The following is a 6,841-nucleotide window of genomic DNA, read 5'->3' as shown; positions in this document are numbered from 1 at the left end:
AATGAGCACCAACTCCATCTTGCTGCTCTATCCACGCTGGTACACACGACAAGTGAAGTTGCATTCATTTGTTATTTTCATCTTAATCAACAGTGGTTAAAAATACTAATTGCCTCTCTCCGGCATATAATTGAAAGAAAAACACATAATGCGGAAAATTAAAGAGCAGCTTCAGATCTGAGAAAGGGGGAGATAGGTAACTGTGCCCTTTGTCCAGTGGGAATATTTATAATAACAGTCCCTGCTCATTTAAGTGTTTATTTCAGTTTGTACCAGTAGCAGGTTTAAACTGCACGATAGGAGATATGCCCTCTTGATTTAATTGATAGATAAGCACATAATAAAGTCTGCGTGTGTGGCAGCTTTCTGTGTACCGCTGTGTGGACAGCCTAGGCGGATGAGTTGCTAATTTACACTCAGACTGAACTTGCTGTCTGGTCTGTGGATTTGAATTCACATCTACCTGTCGACTGGTCTGAAGTTGTCCACATCAAAAAGATTGAACAGAGCCACAGCTAGTCAGAAGGGCGGCGCTGCCTTAGCAGCTGCGGCTCGCCTGCAGTCTGTCTGTTTTTTTCTTTCTTTTTTGTGTTGTTCTTTTGTCCTGTTTAGTTAATTTTTGGTTTATTATGTTGTGTATGTGGGGGGTGGGGGGACACGTTTTTGGTCTCTTCCTTCGGGGGATGCGACTTCTTTTGTCGTATCCCCCGTCTCCGCCTGCGCCGAGGCCTAATGGCGGAGCTGGCGGCCTCGGAGCTGGGACGGCATGGCAGCGGCTGGGACGGCAGCAGCGGTAGCGACAGCGGCGGCCGGCCTTGGAGCTGGGGCGGTGGCAGCGGCGAATTGGCCTCGGAGCGGGGACAGCGACAGCAACAGCGGCAGCCTGGCCTCGGAGCGGGGGCAGCGGCAGCGGCAGCGGCCACACGGCATCGGAGCTGGAGCAGCGTCAGCGGCGGCCTGGTCTCGGAGCTGGGACATTGGCGACCAGAACTTGAGATGGGGCACGTTCCGGCGGCAGCCCGACCGCGGGCCTAGTGGAACGACAGCGGCGGCTGGGGCAACAGCAGCGGCCTCGGCGCAGAGGGAGAATAAGAAGGGATGAGACACAGACTTACGACTTTTGCCTTCCACCACAGTGAGGAGGTTCCTGGTGAACTGACTGTGGTGGATGTTAATTTGTGTTTATTGTGTGTTTTGTCATTTTTACTATATGTAGGACTGCAAGGCAACTAAATTTCGTTCAGACCGCAAGGTCTGAATGACAATAAAGGCTACTTGTTACTTGTTGTTGTTCACCGGCTGGAACTAAAACAACGTTTCTACTTCTCAAATTCCTGTTTGAAAACGACTGAAGGATTAATTTGTTAATATTAAAATAAAATGTATTCCTTAATACATTAATACCCCTGCACCTATTGTCTATTGTCCATTGTCTAAAGCTGTATACACTGACAACCTTCCTCACTACCCGCGATCCAGTAGTTATCCGCAACGCCCGCGTAACACTCTTCCACCAGAGTCTGAAGAAGGGTCTTGACGAGAAACGTCACCCATGCTTTCTCTCCAGAGGTGCTGCCCCGCTGAGATATACCAGCAGTTTGTGTATACCTCCTATTTCAACAGGCATCTGCAGTTCTTTTCTACCCCACCACAACTCTCTATTAGCAAGAACTGAATCAAAACGATCAATGACAGTCCGTCCATCTTAGTCTCCTGAATCAACCCCCCATTCAAGGCCTCATCCAATACTAAATTCCATGTAAACATTATCACTGACCTGTCCATATTTGTCAACTTTGTCAATTGATTGTTGAAGTGAATGTTCCTTACGGCACTTAAGAAATTGAATCTACGCACTACGGCATTACCTGTCAATGTGATTACACTTTAAATCACTTACCAGGCCGAATCCATTATTCAGATAGCTATCTGAGAACTCTCTTCATATTTGTCCCTCTAAATCTGGTGGACTGTCGAGTTATTTGTAACAGAAACCCATCAAACTGGTCATCAGACTCCAACCATACAGCCTTGTTTGACGTTTCCCCCAACGACGGCGTTTAGGATGAAGGGAGATTATTGATTTTACTTGGGAGTCACGTGAGTTACGTCGGGTAAGCTGAGGTCGGGGTTTTCATTCACAGGGAGCCTTCTGCTGTCAGGCAGAGACGAAAGGCTCTAGAACAAACCTGCGTTCCATCTGGGGGGGGGGGGGGGGGGGCAGTAGTAACAAGGTGGTAGGACCGCTTACCCGGCTCTCCGCTATCCCGACACCGTGCCAAGCCCAGCCCGCAAGCGCCTGAGCAGCGGGCTGGAAGTAAAGCCTCGGAAGAGGCGGCCGGCCGGTGGCTCCGACTTATAACCATATAACCATATAACAATTACAGCACGGAAACAGGCCATCTCGACCCTTCTAGTCCGTGCCGAACACATAATCTCCCCTAGTCCCATATACCTGCGCTCAGACCATAACCCTCCATTCCCTTCCCATCCATATAACTATCCAATTTATTGTTAAATGATAAAAACGAACCTGCCTCCACCACCTTCACTGGAAGCTCATTCCACACAGCTACCACTCTCTGAGTAAAGAATTTACAGCATTAAACTCCATCTGCCATCTTTCAGCCATTTTTCCAAATGGCCTAAATCACTCTGTAGACTTTGGAAATCCTCTTCATTATCCACAACACCCCCTATCTTGGTATCATCTGCATACTTACTAATCCAATTTATCACCCCTTCATCCAGATCATTGATGTACATGACAAACAACAAAGGACCCAACACAGATCCCTGAGGCACCCCACTAGTCACCTGCCTCCAACCCGATAAACAGCCATCCACCATTACCCTCTGGCTCCTCCCATTCAGCCACTGTTGAATCCATCTTGCTATTCCTGCATTTATACCCAACAGTTGAACCATCTTAACCAATCTTCCATGAGGAACCTTGTCAAAGGCCTTACTAAAGTCCATATAGACAACATCCACTGCTTTACCCTCGTCAATTTCCCTAGTAACCTCTTCAAAAAATTCAAGAAACATGACCTTCCAGGCACAAATCCATGTTGACTGTTCCTAATCAGACACTGTTTATCCAGATGCTTATATATATTATATCTAAGTATCTTTTCCATTAATTTGCCCACCACTGAAGTCAAATTAACAGGTCTATAATTGCTAGGTTTACTCTTAGAACCCTTTTTAAACAATGGAACAACATGCGCAGTACGCCAATCCTCGGGGACTATTCCCGTTTCTAATGACATTTGAAATATTTCTGTCATAGCCCCGGCTATTTCTACAATAACTTCCCTCAATGTCCTAGGGAATATCCTGTCAGGACCTGGAAACTTATCCACTTTTATATTTTTCAAAAGTGTCAGTACTTCTTTTACTTTGAACCTCATAGTATCCATCGCTACTCTACTAGTTTCCCTTACCTCACATAATTCAATATCCTTCTCCTTGGTGAATACCGAAGAAAAAAAAATGTTCAATATCTCCCCCATCTCTTTTGGCTCTGCAGATAGCTGTCCACTCTGTTTCTCCAATGGACCAATTTTATCCCTCGTTATCCTTTTGCTATTAATATAGCTGTAGAAACCCGTTGGATTTACTTTCACCTTACTTGCCAAAGCAACCTCATATCTTCTTTTAGCTTTTCTATTTTCTTTCTTAAGATTATTTTTACATTCCTTATACTCCTCAAGCACCTCATTTACTTCATGCTGCCTATAATTATTGTAGATCTCCCTCTTTTTCCGAACAAGATGTCCAATTTCCCTTGAAAACCAGGGCTCTTTCCAATTTTTACTGTTTCCTTTCAACCGAACAGGAACATAAAGATTCTGTACTCTTAAAATTTCCCCTTTAAATGTCCTCCATTTCTCTTCTACATCTTTCCCATAAAACAAAATGTCCCAGTTCACTCCTTTTAAACCATCTCGCATCTCATCAAAGTTAGCCTTTCTCCAGTCAAAAATCTCAACCCTACGTCCAGTTCTGACCCTCTCCACTTGTCGGACGGGAAATCTTTGCACCCGCACGGGGGGAAAGACAGCCGCCTGAACAGACCTGTCCCCCGCTCGACTCTACGGAGGAGCGTTCCATCTCGCGGGGGCAGCAACAAGCCGGTAGGACCGCTTACCGGGCTGTCCGCTATACCCCGACACCGTGCCGAGCCCAGCCCGCTAGCGCCTGAGCAGCGAGCTGGAAGTAAAGCCTCGGAAGAGGCGTCCGGCCGGTGGCTCAGACTTGTCGGACGGGGACGTCTCTCCACCCGCACGGGAGGGGAGACAGCCGCCTGAGACGCATGGAGCGGCTCTTCGAGCAGGAACTCCAGCGAGACGCGCTTCGTGAGGGGCGCTCTCGCAGGGGGAGTTCAGGCACTCCCTCCACAGTGCCTTGTGCACTGTCCATTGCGTCCTCCTTACCTGAGGGTAGCTTTGGTGACCAGGATTGGGCTGGTCAAGAACAGGGGACAATAGCTGAAGATCTCGGGAGTATGCAAGGGGTGCAGGAACAGGAAGAGCTGCTCGGTATGGTGGACAGCTACGTGGCAACCCCACGTGCAGGGGGCCGTTAAAAGCCTGACGTCATCGTTTTCCTCGTTCCGTGGACAAATACGAGATGACCACAACCTTCGTAAACAAATCATAAGACCTGCCATTAAAATCCTACATTTGCGGGGTTGTGCAAAACCCCAGCCACTGAGCCAGACCAACTGCTCTGTGACAAAAACCTCACAAAGCATATGAAGGACATGAAAGAGGTTTTACAAAACTTTCGGTCTCATGAGGGCAGGGCCCGAACGAGCAAACCAAAACACAATAATTCCTACGCAGCAGCACCCCATCGCGTCCATCAGTCGAGCTCTACCATATGGGACTGGTGAAAGCTCGGGGTCCGCATTCTATCACCGAAAGTCTTCTTTAGACCAAGGCCCAGAGCGGACCCCATGGAAAATGTGCCACCCCCCCAACATCACCGCCACGTCAGACGACGTGCAACACTTGTTGGACCGGCAGGAAACAGAATACCCATAACCATGGAGGCAGGTGGGTCTGGTTCCTACCAGTATATAGGGTATTTTTCCCCTCTCCGTTAAAGAAACGAGAGGGACAAGCTGAACTAGTGAGACTAATTACAAAGGGTGTCATGGGAAAACCTGAACCCTTGCAATTCATATCAAATATATTCACTAAACCCAAAAAAGATGGTGGATGTCGCATCATCATTGACTTAACTTCACTAATTTTGTTTGTTAAGTATATACATTTCAAAATGAAACCGGTTGTTACTGCCAAACAACTAAATTCCAAAGGATACTTCATGGCAAGCATTCATCTTAAAGATGTTTACTATTTAGTACCATTCACAAGGATCATCGCAGATACTTGAAATTTACCTGGATGGGGAAGCTATAGCAGTTTAAAGCGTTATCCAATGGATTCACACCAGCCCAAGATTGTTCATCAAGACACTAAAACCAGCTCTGGCAATATTCAGAAGACAAAAACATATTGTCAAGGCATATCTTGATGATATCTCAATTGGTAGGCAAGACCATGGAGTTGACTATGTTAGCTGTATCAGCTACCAAACAGTTATTCGAAACCCTGGGATTGTCTTACATCCAGATAAATCTAAGTTGAAGCCATCCACTATCATGGACTACTTGGGCTTCACAATTAATTCAGTCTACGTGACTGTAACATTGCCAAGAGACGAAATAGTTGAATTGGCACAATCATGCAACAATTTAATGGTCAACAAACTACCAACTACTCGACAAGTAACAGAGTAATTGGGAAAATGGTAGCAGCATTTTCGGCTACATATTTCGGACCTTTGCACCAAAAACGACATACAGGTCATTATGATCGTGTCATGAAGTTACCCACTGAAGCAATATCAGAACTACAGTGGTGGGCAAAAAACATTTGGCATAGTTTCAGCCTATTATCATCACTAACCCTACGTCAGTTATCCAAACAGATGCCAGTGCTCAAGGCTGGGGAGCAACTGACTCTATATCCAGCACAAGTAGTAGATGGACTAACCCAGCGTCATCGTTACACTGAGCATTAATTATCTAGAGATGTTGGGTGACTTTTATGGTTTAAAAGCATATGCATAAATATGCATCACTTGCATGTACGGTTACAAATAGATAATACTACGGTGATGGCCTACAATAACCATATGGGCGGCATAAAATCGGTATCATGCGAAAGTCAGTCAACACAATTTGGCAATGGTGTGTCCAAAGACATATTTGGCTATCAGCAACTTACCTGCCAGGTAAGCTAAATACAGTGGCAGACACCAGGTCACGTAAATTTAATGACAACATCGAATGGATGTTAAACCCCCCCCCCCAAAAGAAAAATCGCAAAAGATCGCAAGCAATATGGCACGCCAGATATCGATTGATTTGCATCAAGGCTAAATCACCAGGCACCTATGTATGTCGTTTGGGAACCAAACCCTGAGGCAGCAGCGGTAGATGCGTTCGCGCTGGATTGGGGAAATTCTTCTTCTATGCATTTGCTCCCTTCTGCCTCAACAGTCGGGGACTACGCACAATACAAATGGACTCTGCTTCAGGTATTTTGATAGTACCCGACTGGCCTACGCAGCCATGGTTCCCAATACTCCGTGACATGGTTGTTGAAATTCCGATGGTATTCCCCAGTAACCCAGTTATTAACACCCAGTGTCGGGCACAAGCCACCCATGCCATGAAAAAAAAAATCAAACTCCTGGGTTGCAGATTCTGCACAAACCACTTCTGGGACTGGGATTATCACAACAAACCGTCGACACCACGTCA

The sequence above is a fragment of the Leucoraja erinacea genome, unplaced genomic scaffold (assembly GCF_028641065.1).
Source record: "Leucoraja erinacea ecotype New England unplaced genomic scaffold, Leri_hhj_1 Leri_1021S, whole genome shotgun sequence".
Lineage (NCBI taxonomy): Eukaryota > Metazoa > Chordata > Chondrichthyes > Rajiformes > Rajidae > Leucoraja > Leucoraja erinaceus.
Note: the sequence above shows the minus strand (reverse complement) of the source record.